The 16,254-nt window shown below is 46.0% G+C and overlaps 1 protein-coding gene across 1 annotated transcript in view; it reads right to left on the reverse strand.

The window, feature by feature from the left end:
* LOC147123577 (mitogen-activated protein kinase 4-like) overlaps positions 1 to 15,387 on the reverse strand; it is a 165,025-nt gene extending 149,638 nt beyond the window's left edge. The window contains exon 1 of the mRNA XM_085974878.1: positions 15,203 to 15,387. The gene's annotated coding sequence lies outside the window, so the exon portion shown is untranslated. The remainder of the gene's footprint in view (positions 1 to 15,202) is intronic.
* Positions 15,388 to 16,254: the final 867 nt, after the last annotated feature.

Consider the following 16,254-nt stretch of genomic DNA (forward strand, 5'->3'; position numbering starts at 1 on the left):
GCCAATCCATTTATGTAAATATTAAAGAGTGTCGGTGAGATTGGCGAGCCCTGCGTCACCCCCCGCCCCTGTGGGAAGTATTTTGTTTGTTTGTCTCCAATTTTAACTGCACATTTGTTGTTTGTATACATTGATTTAATTACATCATATGTTTTCCCTCCTACCCCACTTTCGATAAGTTTCAGGAATAAACCGTCATGCCAGATGGAGTCGAAAGCCTTCTGGAAATCTACAAAGCATGCGTAGATTTTGCTTTTGTTATGGTGAACGTGTTTGTCAATTAGGGTCTGTAGGGTGAAGATATGATCGGATGTTCTATAGTTTGGCAGGAATCCAATTTGGCTTTTACTCAAGACATTGTGCTCCTCAAGGAAGTTTATAAGTCTTTTGTTTATGATGCTAAAGAATACCTTCCCCAGGTTACTGTTTACACAGATGCCTCGATAGTTGTTTGGGTCGATTTTGTCCCCACTTTTGTATATGGGCGTTATGAGTCCTTTGTTCCAGATATCAGGGAAATAACCGACACTCAGAACCAAGTTGAAGAGTTTTAGGATAGCCAGTTTCATTTTGTTGTCTGTGTGTTTAATCATCTCGTTTAGTATGCCGTCTGTCCCGCAGGCTTTTCCTGGTCGCAGGTCCTTGAGTTTTTCAAGAAGTTCTTTTTCTGTTATTATGGCGTCCAGCGGGTTTTGGTTATCTTTTATGGCCATTTCTAGCTTTTCCAGTTTTTTGCATATTTGGTGTTGCTCTGGTCTTAGTGTGTTTTTCTGGTATAATTTTTCAAAGTGGTTTACCCATGTGTCCCCAGTTTGTGTTTCTCTCCCTCTCTGTCTCTCTCTCAGGACGATTTTCGTTGGTCCCGATGCCATTATCCTCACAACTGGTAAGGAACCGGTGTTTCTGAATAACAGGGAGACCAGCAAGCCTCAGACAATGCAGTTTGGTTGCAAGCCACGACAGCCAGGGTACTGCGCGTCTGCGAACCGTGCAAACAGGGACGGTTTCTCCCGCGTCGCCAGCAGGAGAGAGACCAATCGCCCGTTCCGGTAGACTCCCGCCCAAAGCGGGAGGGTTGGTAACTCTAATTGGTGTGCAGAATACACCAATCATTAAAAGGTGGCAGCACAGGTATATAGCCATTATTAAGAAGCTGAACAGAATCCTGTATCTGGAGGCAGAAAAAACAAAAGCAAAGAGGTGATGTTGAATTTGTATAAGACATCAGTTAGGGTGCAGTTGGAGTTTTGGCTACTCATTATAGGAAGTATATAAAAGCAATGGAAAAGATGTAGTAGAGATTCACTTGGGGAAAAGGGCAAAAGGAATGAAGGAAGGAGAGACAGAAAGAAAAAACATGGCAGCCAATTTGCACACAGCAAGGTCCCACAAACATCAATGTGATGATGACCATATAATCTGTTTTAATGATGTTGGTTGAGGGATATATATATTGGCCAGGATACTATGGAGACCTTCCCTGCTCTTCTTTGAAATAGTGCCATGGGATCTTTTCCGTCCACCCGAGGGGGAAGACGGGGCCTCGGTTTAACGTCTCAGCCAAAGAGAGACTTCAGAAGGCAGGGCTATTTTCACTGGAGCGGAGTAACCTGATGTAACTCTTCATAATCTTGAAGACTTCTGATAGGGCAATTAGTGATAGAGCATTTCCACTGGTCAATGAAACAGTAACAAGAGGACAACAATTTAAGATAATCACAAAAATAATCGAAGAGAAGCTTAGAAAAAATTGTTCATGCAGAGCATGATTAGATAGTGGAATTGTGTGTCACAAACTATTGTTGAAGCATTGTCCAGAAATCCTTTTAAAAGGGACATTTAGAGGAATGTTAAATGATACGGGGAGTGAGCAGGTGCGTTGGATTAGATTAGGTGTAGAGAAAAACATCGCTGCAGGCTTAATGAGCCAAATGGCCTGTTTCAGTGCCGAAACATTTTATGATTCAATGATTCTACTCGAAGTTACTGTCTGCTGGGATATCACTGCAGGTTGCCAAGAAGGAGGTGGAGGATGAGGACCTGAGGGCATAGCTGATCATTACTGGCAGTGCCAGCCATATCGTGCAAGTCAGCTGCAGGTGCCTTTACAGCAGTGGCACAGATTTGCATTTGGCGATGAATTATCTGCTGACTGTAGCCTGTATAGTTGTGTGTGGTCACTTGCAGGCAGGTGAGCCTCTGCCAATGAATGTGAGGGTACTGGCAGCTGGCACAATCTGCTTCTGGTATCCCTCCATTGCTCTTCTGTTTCTTCCTCCCAAAAACATGTCAAGGGAATACCCACTGGGAAATCCATTGTCCAAATATTGCAGACATATCAAAAGAATCCAGTGCCAAAGCTTTCTCACCAACTAAATGGAAAGAAAAAAAATTGCGCTTAATTTAAGACTTTTTATATATACTACTGGATTGTAGTATTGCTCGTAGTATATCAGATATATACTATCTTATAATGATAGGAGCATTATATAGAATATAATATTCTGCTATTCAAGTGGAGCTGTATACAAGGTGGCCTTTCCTTTAAGCCAGAAAGTCTAATTGCTGTAAGTAAACCCAGTCTGAGGTCAAGCAGAGTTTAATTCTATTTGGTGAGAGATGTTTACAGATTGCAAGGTCTTTGTAAATGTCTCACCCCTGCTCAGAAAAAAAAAGCATGAAATGAGTGTCCTGGACAACCATATGTGCAGGAGATATCGTCAGCTGGAGGAGCTCAAGTTCCAGGTTTCGGAGCTTCAGCAGCAGCTGGCGTCACTGCAGTGCATCTGTGAGGCTGAGAGGTACGTGGATAGGATGTTCCAGGAGGTGGTCATCCCGCAGCGTAAGAGTGTGCTGGCAGAGAGGTAATGGATGACCGTCATACAGACAAGGAGGACCAGGCAGGTAGTGCAGGAATCCCCTGATGAGGGCGATGGTTCCTCTGGGGAGTACAGCCAGAGTCAAGTCGATGGCACCACGGGTGGCTGAGCTGTACAGGGGGGGGGGAGGAGCAAGAGTGGGAAAGCAATAGTGATAGGGGATTTGATAGTTAAGGGAACAGACAGGCGTTTCTGCGGCTGCAGATGTGATCCCAGGATGTTATGTTGCCTCCCTGGTGCCAGGGTCAAGGATGTCACTGAGTGGCTGCAGAACATTCTGAGGGGGGAGGGTGAAAAGCCAGAGGTCGTGGTCCATATCGGTATCAACGACATAGGCAGAAAGAGGGATGAGGTCCTGCAGGCAGATTTTAGGGAGCTAGGAAAGAGATTAAAAAGCAGGACCTCAAAAGGTAGTAATCTCCGGATTACTGCTGGTGCCACGAGCTAGTGAGTATAGAAATAGGAGGATAGAGCAGATGAATGCGTGACTGGGACCAATGTCCTCGTGGTGGGGTTTGCTAGTGCTGTTGGGGAGGGTTTAAACTAATTTGGCAAGGGAATGGGTACCAGGATGTAGCATTAGAAAGGAGAAACAAGGTGCACAAAGGATTGGGAGAGACTGATAGCACTAGAGTAAGAAATAATGAGGTATTAGGTGGGGTCAGACTAAGAGAGAATACAAGAAGGTCTGAGAGAGGTTTACAGTGCATGTGTGTGAATGCACGAAGTGTGGTAAATAAGGTTGGTGAGCTGCAGGTGCAAATAGCCACATGGGAATATGATGTTGTGGCGATAACGGAGACCTGGTTCAAAAAAGGGCAGGATTGGGTTTTAAATATTCCTGGATATAAGGTGTTTAGGAAAGATAGGGAAGGAAAGAAATGAGGTGGGGTGGTAGTATTGGTTAAGGAGAATATTAGTGCTGGAGAGAGAGGATGTCCTGGATCTATTTGTTTAGAGTTAAGAAACAATAGAGGTGCCATTACACTACTAGGTGTATTCTATAGGTCGCCAACTAGTGGGAAAGATATAGATGAGCAAATTTGCAGGGAAATTACAGAGAGCTGCAAGAACTATAGAGTAGTGATAATGGGGGACTTCAATTAACCTAATATAGACTGGGATAGTAATAGTGTAAAGGGCAGAGAGGGGAAAGAATTCCTGAAGTGTGTTCAGGAGAACTTTCTGGATCAGTACATTTCCGGCCCAACGAGGAAGAAGGCATTGCTGGATCTGGTTCTGGGGAATAAGGTGGGTCAAGTAGAGCAAGTGTCAGTAGGGGAACATTTAGGGAACAGTGATCACAGTATCATAATGTTTAGATTAGCTATAGAAAAGGACAGGGAGCAATCAAGAGTAAAAATACTTAATTGGATGAAGGCAAATTTCAGTGGGTTGAGAATGGATCTGGCCCGGGTAAACTGGAATCAAAGATCGGCAGGCAGAACTCTAATCAAACAATGGGCTGCCTTTAAAGAGGAGATGGTTCGGGTACAGTCAAGGTACATTCCCACGAGGGGGAAAGGTAGGGCAACCGAAGAAGAGCTCCCTGGATGGCGCAAGAGATAGAGAGTAAGATGAAGCAGAAAAAGAGTGCATATGACCGATGTCAGGTTGAGAATACAAGTGAGAGCCAGGCTGACTATAGAAAATTCAGAGGGGAAATAAAAAAAGGTAATAAAAGGGGCAAAGAAAGAGTATGAGAATAGATTGGCAGCTAACATAAAAGGTAATTCAAAAGTCTTCTATCGGCATATAAATAGTAAACGGGTAGTAAGAGGAGGGGTGGGGCCAATTAGGGACCAAAATGGAGACCTACGCATGGAGGCAAAGGGCATGGCTCAGGTACTAAATGAGTACTTTGCATCTATCTTTAACAAGGAAGAAGATTCTGCCAAAGTCATAGTGAAAGAGGAGTTAGTGGAGATACTGGATGGGATAAAAATTGATAAAGCGGCAGCACTAGAAAGGCTGTCTGTACTTAATGTAGATAAGTCACCAGGACCAGATGGGATGCATCCTAGGATGCTGAGGGAAGTAAAGGTGGAAATTGCAGAGGTACTAGCCATAATCTTTCAAATTGCAAATGTTACACCCTTGTTCAAAAAAGGATGCAAGGATAAACCCAGCAACTGCACGCCAGTCAGTTTAACCTCGGTAGTGGGGAAACTTTTAGCAACGATAATCAGGGACAAAATTAACAGTCACTTGGACAACTGTGGATTAATTAAGGAATGCCAACATGGATTTGTTAAAAGCAAATTGTTTTTAACTAACTTGATTGAGTTTTTTGATGAGGTAACAGACAGGGTTGATGAGGGCAATGCGGCTGATGTGATTTACATGGACTTCCAAAAGACGTTTGATAAATGTCACATAATAGGCTTGCCAGCAAAGTTGAAGCACATGGAATAAAAGGGACAGTGGCAGCATGGATACAAAATTGCCTAAGTGACAGGAAACAGAGAGTAATGGTGAACGGTTGTTTATCGGACTGGAGGAAGGTATACAGTGGAGTTCCCTAGGGGTCAGTAGTAGGACCACTGCTTTTCTTGATATATATTAATGACTTAGACTTGGGTGTACAGGGCACAATTTCAAAATTTGCAGATGAAACAAAACTTGGAAGTATAGTAAGCAGTGAGGAGGATAGTGATAGACGTCAAGAGGACATAGACAGACTGGTGGACTCGGCAGACACGTGGCAGATGAAATTTAACGCAGAAAAGTGTGAAGTGATACATTTTGGTAGGAAGAATGAGGAGAGGCAATATAAACTAAAGGGTACTATTCTAAAGGGGGTGCTTCAACAGAGAGACCTGGGGTATATGTGTACAAATCGTTGAAGGTGGCAGGGCAGCTGAGAAAGCGGTTAAAAAAAGCATACAGGATCCTGGGCTTCATATATAGAGGCATAGAGTACAAAAGCAAGGAAGTTATGATGAACCTTTATAAAACACTGGTTTGGCTTCAACTGGAGTATTGTGTCCAATTCTGGGCACCGCACTTTAGGAAGGATGTGAAGGCCTTAGAGAGGGTGCAGAAATTATTTACAAGAATTGTTCCAGGGATGAGGGACTTCAGTTATGTGGCTAAACTAGAGAAACTGGGGTTGTTCTCCTTAGAGCAGAGAAGGTTAAAAGGAGATTTGAAAGAGGTGTTCAAAATCTTGAGGGGTCTAGACAGAGTAGATAGAGAGAAACTGTTCCCATTGGCGGAAGGGTCGAGAACCAGAGGACACAGATTTAAGGTGATTGGCAAAAGAACCAAAGGCGACATGAGGTAAAACTTTTTTACGCAGTGAGTGGTTAGGATCTGGAATGCACTGCCTGAAATGGTGGTGGAGGCAGATTCAATCGTGGCTTTCAAAAGGGAAATGGATAAGTACCTGAAGGAAAAAAATTTGCAGGGCTATGGGGAAAGGGCGGGGGAGTGGGACTAGCTGAAGTGCTCTTGCAGAGAGCTGGCACGGGCTTGACGGGCCAAATGGCTTTCTTCTGTGCTGTAACTATTCTATGATTCTATGTCTTTCATTTTTTAATGCTATTGACACTTTTTTGAGAGTATCCATCACACTTCACTTATATACTGATAGATTATGTTGATTAATTTCTTAAAAAGATAAATATTTGGCTAAGAATGTGAATGTATGTTATAAAGAAACATAGGTAAGGAGATAGATAATTAACTGGTTTGGTGCTGTTAGGATCACAATTATTCTAAGAAATGTTAGATGGGATTAATTGTAATGTTAGATAGCCTGCGTATCAAAATCAAGAGCTATGAAGAACTAAATTATGTTTCAACAAATAAAATTATTTGAATGCCAAGTGGGAATGAGAAGGACCACTAACAGAGCGCTAAGAGAGGCACTAACTAGCGTCACTGATCCTGACCGTGCAAAAAAGTGAAACTGAACTAACACAGCAAAGTTGAAACTACATGATACTGAAGTACACGGATATCTGCAAATGTAATTGGTTGTTCATGTCAATTCAACCCCTCATGCTGCTATGATTGGCCACTTTTCCCAACCTGTTTTCTCAAATGACTTGGAGAAATCGTACTACAGTACCAACAGGAAGTCAGATTTATCAAAATGGAACACATGCTTCAACAGTCCTCAGGAAATAATAGTTAACTTTGCGTTTAAACTTTTACGTACAAGGAAAGGTTCATATACTGTATAATTGATTTTAAGATGACAGATGTTCCTCTTTAAAGTAATGAGTCAAAATTAGTCATGAAAATTTTGCACTTAAAAATTATAATTTGTTTTATTTATAGATGAGTGACCTTTTAAATAATCATAACTTCTAAATAATTGAGAAATCTTAACTTCACATTGGATACTTGGATAAGAGGGATGATTGAGAAGACCATGGCCTAGAAATTCAGTATAGCCACGTTTTGGGGCGCTACAGCCGGGCGTTCGCTAAATTTTGCGCCCGGCGCAACTTAGCGCCACCTTCGCCGATATTCAGTTGCATCGCCCCAAGAGGTTGCTGCTGCACTAAAGCAGGCGATGCATGAGTATCATAAGGCACTAAGCCGGCGAGCCGGGGCACTACCGAGGGCGGGCGCAGCGCAGGTGCGGCGAGTTGCTGATTGAAGGCAGACAGTCAGGCGCCGGTCAGCACTTAAAGGGGGAGGGTGGAATTGTTTGGCTGCTATGCCCTGCACACTGCAGCCCTGAAGGAAGGCCTGACCAGTGCTATTTCAACTGCTCCACGCCCAGGAGAATGGAGAAGGCCAGGGAGAGAGCGCAGCGCTTTGGCGAGGGTGACCTGAGGCTGCTGGTTGGCGCAGTGGAGCACAGGCACCATGCCCTCTTCCGAGGGTGCCAGGAGGCCGCTGCCCTCCGATTATCGGAAAGCCTGGAGGGAGGTGGCAAACAGGGTCACCTCCAACAGCATGGTTGCCAGGACTCCCATCCAATGCCGGAAAAAATTCAACGACCTCACTCGGGTTGTCAGGGTGAGTACCCTTTCCAGTATCCTCCTCATCCCTGCATGTGCACCTCAGTTGATGGCCAAAGGGACCTGAAAGCCCTAATGCCCAGCCCTCATCCAGCAGCTATGGGACTGTCATGAAAAGCACTTGCACATTTCAGGAGTTTATACACTGTCAGGGCTATTCCACCATGGGAGGCTGTGCAGGCAAGATGAGGGCTTCACACTGTCAGGGCTATTCCACCATGGGAGGCTGTGCAGGCAAGATGAGGGCTTCACACTGTACTTAGAGGCCGTCCTTTCTCTTGCAGGGCAAGCTGGCGCATAACCGGAGACAGCAGCGTCAGACTGGGGGAGGCCGTCCTGACCTGAAACAGCTCAGCGACAGAGCAGCGAGTGGAGCGGATCATGGCAGGGCGGCTGATTGGCCCCGTTGCCACTGAAGATGCCAACCCTGTTCTGGGCAGCAATGGTAAGGTCATCACCTTTTTGACCTCTTTCCACTTGCGCCTCACAGCAGCATCCTTTGCCACTATCGAACCAATGCAGTGCATAGCAGCACTCATGCCTCCCTCGCTGCCGCCCTGTCCTCACGAAAGCAACTCTTGTGCCTCCCTGCTTTCAGATGGTGACTCGCCAGGTGAGGAGGCGGCCCCTCAAGCTGGCACTGTCTGAGTCAGACATAGAGGAGGAGGAAGAGGAAGCCAGCCCATCAGGGACACCCTCAGCCGAGGCAGCCCATGGCCATGAGGGGGACATATCTTCCCTGGAGGGGAGCGGGGGGGGGGAAGGGTCGGAGGAGAGTGAAGCTCCGGGGACCAGTGGGCTGCAGCAATGCGGGAGGGGTGGGGAAGCTCGGCGGCCTTCTCCCCGGAGGGAGAGTCTGGCCTCGAGTCCTGCTACGGTAAGTGCAGAGGAGGTGCGGCTCCTTGTGGAAATGGGCGCCCAGGCTGAGCGCAAGCACACTGAGCTCATGGCTGCAGTGGCAAGGATGCCTGACTCCATAGAGTCACTGGCAAGGAGTGTTCAGGAATTCAGGGCAGCACAGGCCAGGAGTCTGCAAGAATTCAGTGCAGTACAGGCCAGGAGTCTGCAGGACTTCACGGCAGCACAGGCAGCCTCCAGCCAAGTGCTCAGTCGTGCCGTGCATTCACTGGCTGGTGTCATCCAGACACAGACCAGGGCCACATGGGCACTAACTGCTGCCACCCTCGCTGGATCAGCCAGGCATCGCCGGGTCACTCGCCGCGCCGCAGCAGCCCGTGCTTCAGCAGATTGCTGCGCATGCTGCAGTGCCAGTGAAACAGCTGACCAGGGAGTGCCTGTGCTCTGTCAGGTTGGCAGCATTCCTGCAGCTAAACACGGTCACTCGTCCACTGCAGCTACCACCACCCGTCAGACAGACTGCTGCCGCCCAAGCAGAGTTGGAGCAGTCAGCAGCCGGCCCCTCCAGGCCCAGAGCTGGTCCAGGCTGACCCCCATGGGCATCTGCCGTCTCACCAACTGACCCTCAGCAGCCTTCCCCCAGCCTTGCTGCAGCCACTGGGGTCCCATTGAGGTGGAGCTGCAGGGCGGGTAGGGGCCAGTCATGGACGCGAGACGGATCACCCTCGCAGGGGAAAAAGTAGAAGGTGTGGCCATATGTTTTGTTTTTAATATAAAGGCCGAGACTGGTGTGTTTTTTTTGGGGGGGGGGTTTCTCAGAATTAGTTTGTCATGCGGGAAGGACACAGAGTTATCAGAGTGAAAAATTCTCTTTAATCGCACTGTCCATGTTGGCTTTTGGAAGTATTTGTTGCCTTGATCGGCTGAGGGCTTGCGGAGCGGCTACATTCATCTTCTTTCATTGGCACAAGCCATTCCGAGAGGGGTCCTAGAACCAAGTTGCAATAAGCCGCCGACGGACGGCCCTTGCACTTTGTGCCTCCCTCCAGTGCTGGTCCTCTTCCTCCTCCTCCGGTGGTCCTCCAATGTCTGCTGGCAGTGGCTGAGTCCTGAGGATAGCCAGGTTGTGCAGCATGCAGCACACAACGACGAAACGGGAGACTCACTCAGGCGAGTACTGTAGGGCTCCCCCGGAACGATCCAGACAGTGGAACCGTTGCTCAATGGCTCTCATTGTATTGCTCTTCAGCAGGGGTGCTGGGCGCACGGAGCGGGGTCATCAGCCAGGTGCACAAAGGATAGCCTTTGTCCCCGAGAAGCCATCCTCGTGGGTGAGGCTGGGCCTTGAACATGTCTGCCACAGAAGTCTGGCGCAGGATGAAGGCATTGTGGTTGCTGCCTGGAAAGCGGGCATTTACAGCTAGTATGAGCTGCCTGTGGTCACACACCAACTGCATGTTGAGCAAATGGTAGCCCTTCCGGTTGCGGTAATCCTCGGCATTCTCCAGAGGTGCCCGCAAAGCCACATGCGTGCAGTCAATGGCGCCCTGCAACATGGGGAAGCCCGCTAATGCTGCAAATCCCATTGCACGCTCTTGCTGCTTGTCCACGGTCATGGGGAAGGAGATGAACGGACGTCTCCTTCTGAAAAGGGCATTGGTCACCTGGCGGATGCAGCAATGTACCGCGAACTGGGAGATATTGGAAATGTCCCCAGTAGCAGATTGGAAGGAACCGGTGGTGTAGAAGTTGAGAGCCACCGTCACCTTCACTGCCACCGACAGAGACGTCCTGCTCCTCAGCTGTGGCTGCAGATCTCTCTGAAGCAGGTGGCAGATCTCTGTGACCACCTCCCTTCTGAATCGCAGCCTCCGAACACACTGCTCCTCAGACATGTTCAGATATGAGAACTGCTGGCAGTATACCCTGGGTGGGTAAGGCCTCCTGTGCCAACGCCTGTTGGCCCTTCTCCGTCTGGCCATGACTGGCACTCTCTCACGGCATCTGAGCCCTTTGAATGTAATGCAGTAAGCCAACGTTTGTACCCATTGCAGCCCCCATTAGATGTATCGAATCAATGCTATGGCACTGAAAGTTAAATCCAAGTGCAAAGCTCTGGCCTGAAGCCACAAGTACCTGAGTGAGTGTTGAGTCAAACCAGAAAGCGCTCTCCCTTTGTCTCTCCAAATATCCGTCTCTCACAAAGAAGGAGTAGAGCAAAATGGCTGACATTTATACTGCAGGAGGAGTACCCTTTAATTAGCGCCCCCCGCAGCGACTGGGAAACGTTCCCCTTTACCAGTCGCTGGGAGTGCCAGACGCACAATAGGCCGGCGCCACTGAATTTCCGGTTCGGGGCGCACAAAGGGCGTTGCACCATGAAATGTCAGGATCTGCGCGCGCAGCTGAGCGCGCGCAAAGGTTTTGCGCCGGCGCTAAATCTTAACTGAATTTCGCGAGAGGCGCAGATCGCGCCGCACCTGCGCACTAGCCGCTTCGCGCCCCACTTCTCGCCGTCTTAAGGCGCTAGCGGCTGGCGCTAACAACTGAATTTCTAGGCCCATGTGTTCACATCACATATTACAGTTCATGATTTTATCTACACCCCACAATTAGATTACAGCCATGTAACTTTCTTCCCCCATATCTAATACACAATATAATGTATCCTTCACCATTAGTAGATTACTGTAAAAATACTTCATTTTCAAATGTTACCACTGCGGATCATTGGACATTAATTAACACCCACAGTGCATGTAAACTCCAGCATCCTTTCATTGCTGTGGTTGAATTCCTAAATCTTGATGATCTCATCCGCCCCAAAAAGTGCAGCCAAAGTCTTATTTATTTCAATTCTTCAAAGATACATTTCTTGGTGTCTCTAGCAAGTCTAAATAATAGGTATTATTTCTCACCTTTTGTGGTAAACCACTGTTTGTATTCCTGTTTGTCCTGTTTGTATTCCACGGTGTACATGCCTGGACATGCCTCGGCTGACTCCTCCCACAGGTCCTAGTATAAAGGTGACTGCTCCCCAGCCCTTAGTATCATGGACCGGTCGACCACGCGAGGCAGACCTCCATTCTGTTGTTAATAAAAGCCTTTAGTTACTCTTCTAACTCTCAGTCTTTTATGAGTAATTGATAGCGCATCACCTTTGATGGCTTCAACCTTGGTCCTTATTTGACTTTCTCTTTTGACCACATTTCCAGTAATAAAGCTGCCTCCAATAGGTTCAGTTTTCACTTTCAAGGCTAGCTTTTCAGAATAAGGGATTGACCATTTAGGACTGAGATGAGGAGAGATTTCTTCTCTCAAGGGGCTGTGAATCTTTGGAATTCTCTACCCCAGAGGACTGTGGATGCTCAATTGTTGAGTATATTCAAGACAGAGAGAGATAGATTTTTGGATATTAAGGGAATGAAGGGATATGGGGATAGTGCGAGAAGGTGGATTTGAGGTAGATCAGCCATGATCTTATTAAATGGTGGAGCTGGTTCAAAGGGCCGAGTGGCCTACTCCAGCTCCTATTTCTTATATTCCAACATTGTGCTCTGCATTATGGGGTTTGGCCTTTCAAATTGGTTTCTCAGTAACAAAAACATCTCTCTTCGCATAGATAAATCTTGAGAAAGAACATTTCATACATGGTACTACATAGAGGTCCCAACCTCAGTGAACTGTTAGAGGAAGTGGCAAAAAGAGACAGGGTGCATCCCCATAGGGAGGGGAGGTAAATCAGAGAGCAAGTCAATCTCTTACAATGCTCCATTCAAGAGCAGGACTGGCAGAGACTTAGCAAAAAGGTTATCTGTAGCTCCCTGGTGGGGAACTGAAAGATGCTGCTGAGTGAGGAACTAAAATGTTTGTAGACTATCGTTTACACAAAGCGACCGGAGAAGGAATAGTAGAATGGCACTTTACTGTTACCACCCTCCTGTAATCCATTGTTAAAATTATCCCTGCAAGTCTTTAGGTCCTAAGTCACAAATGCATTGAGCCTGCTGATCTTAAATCATAAAGTCAACAAGATTCTTTGTTCTACATCACGTGACATACCTTTTATTTCAAATAGCATGTCAGGTAAACAGATCACCCCACAGTAGTATGAAATTCAATTAGAAATGTAAGAATTTACGGCTGTAATCCAATCTTTGGGTTGCGATGGTAAACAAACTATTCAAGGTTCACTCTTATGGTTTTTGACTCATCTGAACATTTCAACTCAATTACCATGTTGTAAAACACTCAGATCATTATTCACCATGTGATATATACTACCAATGTTATTTTCTCGCAATAACTAGGTCACAATCATCAAACCTTTTTTATTTTGTGTTCATCAAGCTGAGGCACATTCGTTCTTGGAAATTAAACACTTTCCATTTCAGGCACCCAGTGTCAGAATCAATTGAGATTCAGTTCAGATGCAGTACAGTTAGATGCAGACTAAAGCTCCCTCTATAAAGCCTCAACAATATGCCTTAACCCTAAACTCAATAGGGCACCCCTGCCACAGCAGGATGATATTTTCCCATTTCCAAACCAGCAATTGAGGGAGTCACAATTTAATGCTAATTATTGACAAACTAAAAGCAGTTTTGTACTATGGATTTGAATCCAAGTCCCAAATGTAAACGGCTATTGTCTAAGTCACTGCACCATCCTGTGCCCAATCATGAATTCTTCAAGTGAGGATGTCATCATGCATCAACTTCACAGAGCATCCTGACCACCAATATCCATGAAAGTACCCAAAGAAGGGACAAAATTGATGTCCTCATCAAGCTCACAGCAGATTATATGAATCATTGAAACAATGGATTTAGTGTGAATTGAGATGTGTGATTTTAAGACAAAAGATGTTGTCACTGATGTGGCAGTCAACCAATACCATGTTACAGACGCTGAAATATTGCACTGATTATTTTCAGTCAGTTATATAACATAGTAAATACTAGTATTACATAATATGTTGTCTAATATTTTATACAGAGAAGAACAGGTACATGAGAGTGATTACAAGGCAACAACCCAATTGAGGAGTCTAGGGGATTGTTATAAACCACTTCAGCTACCTGAAAGTAACTTTCAGAATACTGCAACACCTGCCTTGCAGTGGTAGCATAGTCAACTGCAATGAATGGTGCTTAAATCAAATCATCTTGATCTTGCAACCATACTGTTTGTGCTCAAATAATAGTAAGGAAACTAACTTTATTTGTCATTCAAATTACCAATCAAGGTACTTCTTTTACAAAGAGTTACAAATAATTACATAGGATATATTGCACAGAAACGGGCCATTCGGCCCAACCAGTCCATGCCGGTGTTTGTGATCCACTCGGGCCTCCTCCCATCCTTCCTCATCTAACTCTATTAGCAGAACCCTCTATTCCCTTCTCCCTCATGTGCTTATCCAACCGCCCCTTAAATGCATCTATACTATTCGCCTCAACTACTCCTTGTGGTAGCGAGTTCCACATTCTAACCACTCTCTGGATAAAGAAGTTTCTTCTGAATTCCCTAATTGATTTATTGGTGACTTCTTATATAAGGTAACTAACGTGTGGGTATGAGTTAGTTGGCAACCCAATTTCAGGGATTCAAGTAATCTTGGCACACTAGTGAAGCGTGACCATCATGCTTTATGGCATCACCTCAGCTCAAATTGTATCTCCCTCCCACGGAACTAATACCCTATATTTATTTCTTGCATAAAGCCCTCCTGGACAGGCAGAGGGCATTATAGGCAATCCTTCCCCACAAGAAAGCTACGTATAGTATTGGTCACCCAATATGCTCCACTACCCTACACCTATTTATCACTGCCTAATACCTAGTTATCCATCACAACACACCATGTCTTTGTGCTTGCCTCGTTGATACTCTACCTTTGTGTACATTATAGATGGTTATATGTGCTGCAGGTTCGGGATCAGCACCGCTTAGGTAACCAGTTATGAAACGGCATTAACCATACCTCCTTACCTCAGAAAAGGTACCAGCAAATGCAGACGATTTATTTACGAAACATACTTACTGTACAGGCAAAAATCAACATGCAGACACAAACACTGCAGAACATACTGCACCTGCATGAATCCATTATTTATGCACTTCCAGTTTATGTCTGATGCGCTAAGAACCCCAATCTATTCTGTACACAGACACGGGTACCAACAGGGACAGAGCCACACGTTCAGTAATTAAGGGGAGACAAAGACGAAGTACTGAGCAAATATGCGTTCTACTCCATCCCTCCCATTAACCAGGACCGATTGTGTGGATTTAAATATCCTGTCTTCTCGCAACCAGCTTCCAATTTCTTTTTTTTAGGAAGCCTGCGCTATACTGCAATCAATACACTGCATCGCTCCTTGCCAACTGAAAATGCTCCAGAAAATGTCTTTGAAGAACAGGACGAGATGTCAGTGATTCATCCTCCGGCACTGCTCCCTGTAATTGGGAAATGTAACTTACCATTAAATAAATCCCGTCCGGGTGCTTGCTCTGCGGCTGAGGCGGCGTTGGCATTTGCCAGGTCAGGAGACGGCTCGCTGTGTTGCTGGGGGCACTGAATGGATGATATCCGATCTGTGACTGTACGATCTGGTTCCCTTTCTCTCCGGGTTAGAAAATGAAGCCAGTCTGAAGCAGAGAGAGAGAGAGAGAGAGAGAGAGCACAGCGCCACGGCACTGACGTCACCGCGGCTGTCAATCACACTGCAGCCACCTGATGTACAGCCAGTGTAAAGTGCGAGACCTTCGGGGGCAGAGAGCCAGCATCGGCTGGGCTTTATTTTTTGCTTCGGAAGGAGAGAGTGCAGCCACCTGATGTGCAGAGTGTATAAGTATTATATGCACCGAAAGAGAGAGAGAGAGAGAGAGAAGTAGACCCTATTCTTTTGACCCTGCTGCAGGTTGAGCTACATAATGTGTACAGTCTCAGTGAGCAGCAGAGAGAGAAAGATGCAACAGAGTGCTACAGCACAGAAGCAGGCTGGTGTTTTACTCCACCAACCACATCATCGAATTCCACTCACCTGTTACATACCCCCTTTTAACAATTCCTCTTTTTGAAGCTAATATCTAATTCCATGTTTTAAAGCGTGCCTCAACAACACGTTGTCACTGAATTCCACATTCTAACCACTCTCTGTGCAAATTCACCCCCCCCCCTAAATTCCCCTATAATCCTTTCCGTGATTATTTTAAATGTGTGCCTTCTCTCATTACCAAGTGCATGAGGCAGGTGGACCCAGAGCTGGGTTATATATAGGGAGGCACCAGCTGGGGCACCAATGAATGGGTAACAAACTCATAGTTCATATGGTTGAGATCAACAACTAGTTGCACGGGATCCAGCTGTAAACTGTTGTGGAAAGGTGCTGAATGGAGGCTAGGCGCTTCAGTACAGGGAGAAAGTTACATTAAAAAAAATAATGTCCTGTGATGGCTCAGTGAGTTTATTCTTTCAGTAGCTAAGCCATCCAGACTTGAAGAAACATTTTTCCAAAAAGCTTAGAATGAGT

The sequence above is a fragment of the Somniosus microcephalus genome, chromosome 2, assembly GCF_052327205.1.
Source record: "Somniosus microcephalus isolate GS21.2 chromosome 2, FLI_Smic_1.0, whole genome shotgun sequence".
NCBI classification, from domain to species: Eukaryota; Metazoa; Chordata; class Chondrichthyes; order Squaliformes; family Somniosidae; genus Somniosus; species Somniosus microcephalus.